The following is a 9,734-nucleotide window of genomic DNA, read 5'->3' as shown; positions in this document are numbered from 1 at the left end:
TTTTGTCATGGAATGAATACGTAATTCAGTTTTGAATAGTTACTTCTTGCAACTGAGTGCCATGGACTTCACAGTGGTTTACAGGGTACGGACATAAATGTAGAGTAGTGAGACTGATAGTCTTTGTGACTGGAGCATACTTCCTTGCAAATACTAAAAATGGAACAGCAGATGGGCAGATGTGTTCACATCTATTTAACAGGTACTACGAACAATACATTTTAGGAGAAAACAATGTAATAGAATTATCCTCTCCAAAGAAATTTTCGGAGGCATCCATTGAACGCAATAAATTTCGAAAACAGGACGCGAACAAAAGTAACGTAGAATACGATCAACATGTTTATCACGCATTTGAATCGAGCAGTTCATACACGGATTTGTAAGCAGTAACAAACAGGCATGGATCCACAGAATACCATGTGACAGAACCAGCTTCTGTTAAATGTGAAACAAAAACATACATGGAATAATTTACCCCACCTAATATTACAGATGTGGGCAAAAATGTAGCAAAATACGAGCAGCGTACCTGCTATACAATTCAGAGAGTACAATACGGACTAGATGTTCGTAATCAGAAACACAATGCTATGTAACCAGCTTCTGTGCCATGTTATTTCATATGGTTATGAGGTTCTGACATGTGCTAGAGCGATCAAAATGTTCAAATGTGTGTGAAATCTTATGGGACTTAACTGCTAAGGTCATCAGTCCCTAAGCTTACATACTACTTAACCTAAATTATCCTAAGGACAAACACACACACCCATGCCCGAGGGAGGACTCGAACATCCGCCGGGACCAGCCGCAGTGTCCATGACTGCAGCGCCTAGACCGCTCGGCTAATCCCGCGCGGCTGCTAGAGCGCAATTATTTGCACATTCTAATGGCTACACGGTCGAAATTGTAATAATTGATTTTACAAATTAATAATTTTGCTGTAAAAAGCTGACCACGATATAATTTACAACATTTTACCCGACTGTGAAGTCCAGTTACGAGAAGTTGTCTTAATTTTTGATTGCGATTTCTCGAATGTATTACCTTGCAAGGTATCAGAAGTATTTCTAGGTGCACACTTTTACCACCAGACTACCAGGCCACCCACGAAGAATAAATAAAAGGTATTTTCGTGGCAAATTTTCCCGTATTAGAAGTTCATTGCGAGGCCGCTAGGAGCGCTGCTGTCGATCTCTGCTTGCGTATCATAACATGGATGTAGCATTTCTTATAATCTGGTGGCCGACAGCAAGAGGGTGCAGTCACCAGTCGGCGTGGAGGCTGGCGCGGTGCAGAACCGCGAGAGAGTTCGTAGGCGGTTGCCGGCGTGGCGGAGGCGGCAGCACGGCGAGGCGTCTGGACATCTTTCGAGCGGATAGCCGATGGGTCTCTCCATGTTCGTCCCACATACTTTAAAATAAAGACATAAGTATTCCTATCCTATCCCATCAACGGTGAATTGTTTAAACAGTCCACAGTTCTAAACCTAAGCCAAGTTAGCTGTTGAGTTCCAAACTAAGGGCGGTATACACTGAGGTGATAGAAGTCGTGAAATGGCGATATGCACACGATCTGTCTTTCGTATTGAGGTGATTTATGCGAAAAGGTTTCCGACGTGATTTTGGCCGCACGACGGGGCAGACTTTGAACGCGGAATGATAGTTGGAGCTAGGCGCATAGTAAATTCCATTTCGGAAATCGTCAGAGAATTCATTATTCCGAGATCCACAGTGTCAAGAGTGTGCCGAGAATACCAGATTTCAGGCATTACCTCGCACCAAGTACAACGCAGTGACCGATGGCCTTCACATAACGACGGAGAGCAGCGGTGTTTGCGTTCTGTTGTCAATGCTAACAGACAAGCAACAGTGCGTGAAATAAGTTCCGAAATGGACGTACAACAAACGTATCCTTTAAGACTGTGAGCCGGAATTTGGCGTTAATAGTCTATGGCAGCAGACGACCGACACAAGCAACTGTCCTAACAGCACGACATCGGCTGCAGAGCCTCTCCTGGGTTCGTGACGATCTCGATTGGACTGTAAAACTTTTTCCAGTTCATAATGGGGTTGTTACAGCAATTAGTATGTTTGATATGAAGAAACAAGCAGTCTTGATTACAATGTTACTGGGAAGTAATAAAAAAAACTTCAACATTGCAAGCAAGACTGCTGGTTTCTTGATGCCTACACGACTGGGAAAACGTGGCCCGGTCAGAGGAGCCCCGATCTTAGTTGGTGAGAGCTGATGTTGGGGTTCGAGCGTGGCGCAGACCCCACGAAGCAGCTGACCCAAGTCGTCAACAGGGCGCTATGGAAGTTGGTGGTGGTGCCTGTGTTTCCACGGAGTGAACAGGGTCCTCTGGTCCAACTGAACCCATCATTGAAAAGGAAATGGTTTTGTGTTCGGATACTTGTCCGCAAACAGCGACGGAATATTTATAGATAACAGTCCGCCGTGTCACCGGGTCACAGTTCTTCACGATTGGTTTGAAGAACTTTCTGGACAGTTCGAGCGAATGATTTGACCGCCCTTATCACCCGACGTGAATCCCATGGAACATTTACGGGACGTAATCGAGACGACAGTTCGTGGACAATATTCTGAACCGGAAGCATCTTCACAATTATGGACGAGTATAGAGGCAGCAAGGCTTAACATTTCTGCAGGGGATTTCCAACGTCTTGTTCAGTATATGTCATGTCGAGCTGCTGCAATACGATGGCAGAAAGGAGGTCCCACATCAAATTAAGAGATTTCCTTTGATCTTTATCATCACACTGTGTCTTTAAACAGCAGATACACTCTTTAGGACAAGCTCTCATCTTTTCAGCTGGGTGGCAGTATTATAAAACCGCGACGTTTCGACTTCTGGCTTTTCATCAACTGTCTACATCACGTATAAGCAGATATACTGCTGACAGACAGCACTCAAAATACGCTACAAGAAATAAAACAAGCAAAGCAACGACGAGAATCACATCTCAAATGATAGGTAATGATGGTATCAGCATAATCATGATCACGTAAGTTTCGGACCGCCTAGTATTAGTCTTCACACCCACATTTAATTTGTGCCTCCCGAATAGGGTACGCAGGACCGGTTCGAGAACATTTTCCCAACACAGTGAATTTTCGTTTGCCGCCACTTCTGGCCCCGGCACCCACCCCCTCGTCCACGCCAGTTTTCGATCGTAATTCTGATGTACAACGTACACAAATCTCGTACTTAGGCTCTCCTTGCACCCCTCTCAGCCTGGCACACCAATAACTTGCCAGTCGGTGTCCAAAGTCCTAGAATCATGATCAACTGATAATAAATTCAACGTACTCGTAAATTCAACTTACATCGGTCCGTGCACGAGAGTGCACAGCACCATTATGTTCCAAAAAGCCACGCGCAAAAATGCAGGTTTTCAGGGGCCCATATTTCGGATTCTATTGGTCACAGAGATAATGCTTCAAAGTTCTGGATAGCCCTTCTTATGACAATTTGTATGCGTATCAGAAGAAGGGCCATACAGAAGCTATCTTACAATACAGAGTCAAAATGTAAGTATTTCACGATTCCTTCAGCCCAGGAAAATTGAACAAATCGATTAGTTCTTTTACTTGAGAAGTGATACATAGTGGATCTCAGGTAGCTTGCAAAAGCGACATTTGTTCATTGGCGGTCCTAAGTAAACCTCGGAAAATCATAATTGTCGGGTACGAAAAGTACCAATTGTGAGGATTCCAATTTCTATGATTTCAGTTCATGACAGATCGTCGAAATTTTTACCATATGTTCTTGACATGATATTCTTGGGCAGGTTAGAAAACGTTCTCCGTATCATTATTAGTTACCGAGATCCAAAGGTTCAGAGCTACAGTACTTATGCACGTAAAATATGTACGCAAAATTCGGTCTGAAGCATAAATGTAGTTTTAAATGACGTAGTGCTCACCTGCCAAGAGTTCCACATCTACATCTCGGATCATCGCAAGCATTCTGAGGCCACCAAATTATTAGTCAGTATTTCTTCAGCAACAATTTTCTGACGCACTGTCTTTGCATAATGGGCACTTCACGTCTATACAAATATGCCCAAAATAGTATTGCAGTGACAAAAAATGGAATAAGAAGTGTCTTAACATGTCTGAAAAGAATTTAAGGTAACTGCCAAAAATTGGGAATTACTGAAAAGACTGAAAATTCAGTAAGATATTTCTCATAATATTTTTACTCTTTTAAGATACAAATCATAAGCCGGGTGTTTTCGATGAATTACAATCGATTAGCAAAGTATCCAGAAAAGTAAAACAAATGCTTCTGATTTAATCTTATATTATGCTTACGTATTTGTTGTATATAAGTAATTGTTAAAATTTACTTACCTATAGAATCCGTTTTGTGTAAGCAGCGCACCCTCCTGTAGCAGTAAAAACAAGGGAACAAACAAAGCACAACAAATGGAAATGTGCTCCTCTTTGAGAGATTCTGACAGGAAAGTGAGAACCAGATACCAGGTACCTCGCCAAAAATTTTGGTGCGCGAACATATTCGCGATTTTGTGTTGAAAGAGCAGAGAGAAGTGATGGTGGAAATGAGAGGAGACAGTGGTGGTGGGAGAGAAAGGAGACAGATATGGTGGTACAGAAAGAGTGGCAGTGAAAGAGAAGACCGTAGCATTGGAAGCCAAAGAAAGAGGAGATACTGACGGTCAGTGAGAGATTGTCGCAGTGAAACAGAAAGAGAGATGGATGTAGATAGAAGCAATGGGAGCAAGAGAGAGAAGAGACAGAGGAAATGAAAAGTACAAATCAGTGGGGCCAATAATAGAAATGGGTGGTGTGGACCCTTCCAAACCGCCGACACGTAGGTATAGGGAAGGACTCATTTTGAGCGGTATTTTTAAATACATTGGTGTAGGGGACAAAAATAAGTTAGATCAGCGGAATTTTTGATTTGCCACAGTATGGTGGAGACAGTAGCAATGGGAGAAAGAGAGACGCAAGGAGACAGTGAGAGAGGGGACAGTGACATGGGATATATTGTAAATCAATAGAAAAGGGAAACAGTGGGAGAGAGACATATTTAGACAGTGTCAGTGAGAGAGAGATGCTTGGTATGAAGGTTTAACTACAAAGAGAGACTGCGTAAAATAATTTAAAATGTCTGTGTTAAAAGAGTGGGAATATTTTCTCATCCCAAAATTTTTGGTGATGGACGTTGAATGAGACTGGCAGCTGGTTCCCCGCTTTTCTTTGAGGGTCTTTTAAAGAGGAACATATTCGCCTTTTTTGTGCTCCAACAGAAGCATTTTTCTGCTGCTGATAAAAATACACCGAAACACAAACACCGTATAATCTCCACTGCTGCTGTCTGCCTCCAGGGCAAGTTATCCTGCACTGTTTGCACAAGTCAACGCCATGCTCCATTTAGAAGTTGAAGCACTTCGTTTTACAAGTGTGATAACTTTTCCCTAAAAAAAATCAGCATATGAATCTGTGAAACAGTAAAACAAACGTTCACATTTTCTCCCAATTATGATTTTCGTTTCTCAGACGCTCACAGCACTTTCTTCCCTCCTCTCTCCTTTGCCTGTGTTCTATCACCTGTCCCCATCGTCCACCCTTTTCTCGAGTAAATTGCTGTCAGTGCCCACAGTTTAAATCTATCAGCCTATAATTTGTCTCTGTTATTCACGTTTCACAACGAATATAATCTGTTACTTTTCTACTATGGGTATTAAAGTTTCCATGTAAGGTACGGCCTAATCGTCCAAATGCTGACAGGATAAATAAATAAATAACTAAAAAATAAACGGTTCCCCATATTTTGATCTTCCCCCAAGTAACAGGTTGTAAGAGCCTCCGACTCCATGTGCAACTTGCCATTCATCTCGAGGATGATGAATTGCTGTAAAAGGACTTACCGTTGTTAAGCAGCTATTCAGTCTATAAATCGCTTTCTACAGTGAAATAGCTTGCAAATCAAAGTATTTCGGAGCTACCTTTGTTAACATGCTGAAGACAGCGTTAAGTCCAGATCACTTTCCTCCTGGGAAAGTCGTTACTGGTCCGACGACGTCTCACGGCGCCACGTCTGGATTTGAAGTGCCGCTAGTAGCCCATCTAACGTCTTTCCGCCCTCCTTGCACGGAAAGGAGGACATGAATATTGTAAAAACCAAAACGTTCCTACTTACCGTGCCGCTGTTTCTTTTAGTTATTTTTCTTCCTTCATATTAAAGAGAATCTTCAATGACCACAGAATACACAAAGAGTCTTCCAATTAACCAAATCGTTTACTTTTATAATGAAACAAATTTTTGTATTTAAAACAGCATGCGAGTCTCACCTAAACGTGAGGTCTACAGTGTACAGTGTACAGTGTACAGTGTACACATAAAATCTTAAAGAGGAACTATTCTTCTAAGGAAAAAGTAAATAATAGAGTACGTCAGCGGACGCGGATATACCAAATGTCGTTCGTTCACTAGGTAATTCACCGAATGATAAAGGGAATAACTGTCAAAAAACAATGTTACTTCCTTTGCGTGCAAGACATAAAATTTTACAAATTACTGCTTCATGATAACGACAATATTCTTAAAATAGCGCTGCCAGGTACATCTACAGCTACCCAATGAATAAAGTTTAAAGAGGAAAGCATTTACTCTACACTCCATGGTTTTGCCTGCACATGTTTTTTTTTTTTTAATACGACTTCCTCTTTGTTATCGAACAAAGCAGTGTTATATAATCTCCTGAGATGAAACAGTATAACAGACGAAGAAAAATTATTAAAAAGCGTTCGATTCCATTCACAGATCAGCCTTGTTTTCCACACTTCGTGGCTCTGAAATAGGTGCTATACTAGTAAATTTAATCAAGGAACTTCCCATAAATACTAAGCCAAAAGACAAGATTTTTGAGAAGATATCGCATCCATTCAAAATTAAAGATGTCGCCATTAATAGTGTTTCGGAAAGAATCCCTCAATTATGGGAAAACGTACTTCAAGAAACTAGAATTACTCAAATGTTTTTCAGTAAAAATTGCAGTTATAGTGAGTTTGCAGCCCTTCACATTGTAACGATCCCTGGCAGCACACGCACTGTTAATAAACTGAAATGACGTTTAATTGTACTATGTACGCCGCTATGAAGCAATTCGTATGTACTGTAATTGTTTAACAAAAAATATTACTTAATTTTGTATAAAGGACGTTGGTTATTATTGTAATATTTTCTATAATAACATTCTCGATGCATTTATGATTGTAATATTTCTATACTCATAATGTAATTAAGAAATATGTTAATATCTGCGATGAAAAAATGTAAAATACAGCCACAGAGGAAAATAATGTTGTAAGATTAAAAAGAGATATTAATAATCAGCAATAGTATAAATAGCAGTACATAATGCGCATTCTTTGTCGTCTTCCTCGAGAGCTGAGTGAGAGAGGAACCTGTGACGTAGCATTATATGCATGAGTAGACTTCTTTTGTCTGTATCTGTCTTTAGCCGCCATTAGAGGAGAAATTATAAAGGTGTGTAATTTTAATTATTGTTGTGGTCTAAATACATCATAATTAATCAAAATTGTGTATTACTAATGTAAATTAGCTTGCCCATGTCATCTATAATATCTCTTTAAAGAATTTTCAGCATTTTTAGCAATTATCGCTGGTGTTGCTGGGCTGTGCCGCGACCGAACGATTTGCAGCGGTGGCACATTTAAAAAAATTGTTCCGCTATAAAATTAACCAAACCCGTAAATCGGGAGCAGGTAAAATTAGCAGTGAATTAAGAAATATTTTTATTTTACAGCGATCCTGAGGCTGACTGAATTTATTACTGGTTTTACATTTGTGCATTCATAGGCGGATAGTTAGCGTTGAAGTTGTCAATCTGTTAGTTCTTTCAATTTCTAAAGCAAATAACTTAAATGTATAGTGAGGTGTGTTTTGTCAATGATAATTAAACGTTCAGGTCGGCTTGGCAATATTTAACCTTTTTATGCTAACAGAGACGGTCTTGTGTTCCTTAGCTAACGCCGGGAAAGAATTCAGTAAATATTTAAAAACACACTGCATTTAGAAAATGTGTTCCAAGGCCGAAATACGTAAAACATTTAATTTAAATAATTTTCAAAGTCATAAATGTTATTAATCAGTTAGTTTGAATTTATCAGCATGAGAGGGTTGCTAAAGTTCACGTAATTTTAAATGTGCTTAATTCTGTCTAAATGAATTTTTATTACCACACGTAAAAAAAAGGATTCTACAACAAAGTTCGTACTGAAAGAGTAAATGACAAAAATATTTAAAGCCATCTCTTACCCATTTTCATCCATTCATTTTACATTCTATACATATATATATATATATATATATATATATATTAAACTGGCGCCCAACGTGGGGCACGAATAAGCAGCGGCCACAAAATACCCATGAGATAATTAGGGAATTATTGTAGTCGAACTTTGTTGGAGAACAATTAATAATTTTTTCATGTATTGTATGTATTGCCTAACCAATATTGTGTGGTAATACCTGTATATGATTTTTTGCATGAGAACACTATATACCCAGAGGCAAGGTGAAGAAGAGAACTCGTTATATCAAAAAATTAATTACCTACCACAATACCAGGGGGCAGCTGCACCCAAGATAGATCGCCAAAAGGTAAAGCTACAGTGTAGTAGTCCTGTAGGTAGTAAAGCAGCCTCAGTGCGGTGTTCTCGGATCATTAGTGGTGTGCTTGTTGTTAGTGTTTTTTTTTCAAATAACAGGACATTTGAGTAGTTAGTCATCGTAGTATATAATAAGTGTGTTTCAACAAATGACCATTTCTTGTGTGATTATGTCAGTGAAACCTGAGTGTTAGGATATTTAGTTCAGATTTTGTTTCTTTTGTTGACTATGGTTAGACTGCGTAGTCAGAAAAATATAAACAGTTAGCAAGCAGTGATACCGAGTTAGAAAGTGGGGCACAAAGTAATGTTAGTGGCGTAGTGCAGGAAGTACAATGTGAGAATCTGGGGGCAGAAGGGCAAGAAATGTTGCCACTGCCAGCCAGTGATTCAGTTGAAAGTAGAAATACTGTGCCACCCACAGGCACTAGACATGGACCAGAGAGTGGTGAGGTGTCAGAAGTGCAACCATTAAGAGTTATGTTCGAGCGCATGCTCAATTTCCAAGCTACGTTTGTGCATGAACAAGCAGAGCGTGACCAGAGATTGGTAGCTGAATTTGCACGTAAGCAAGCGGAACACGATAAGGAACATGATGCTATGCAAGCAGAACGCAATATAGAACGTGATGCTATGCATGCAGAACGTGATGCTAAACAAGCAGAGCGTGATCGATGCCAGCATGAGAGAGACTTGCAGTTGATGCAGTCTTTGGAAGCTATGCAAAGGGAGATTGTTAGTTTCAGACAAAACTATGAAACCATACCCAAAGCGGTGCAAGAACTGAGCGAAAGAGTAGATATTATCCAGGTGGCTAACGCCAGTATCGTAGATGAAATCAGTGTACTGGCTAACAGGATGGAAAAATTAGAAATTGACACAAGTCAAGCAATAGAGCAGAAAATGTCCGAAAAGGCGAATAAAATTGAAAAGGAATTTACGAACTGGTTAGAGGCAAAAGACACCGACCTTAATCAAAAAGTAGACGAGAAGGTGTACGCCGCGATTGGGGCCCAACACTTGGGCTCGAGTGCGGAAGTGCA

Source organism: Schistocerca serialis, chromosome 9 (assembly GCF_023864345.2).
Source record: "Schistocerca serialis cubense isolate TAMUIC-IGC-003099 chromosome 9, iqSchSeri2.2, whole genome shotgun sequence".
Taxonomy (NCBI): Eukaryota; Metazoa; Arthropoda; class Insecta; order Orthoptera; family Acrididae; genus Schistocerca; species Schistocerca serialis.
Note: the sequence above shows the minus strand (reverse complement) of the source record.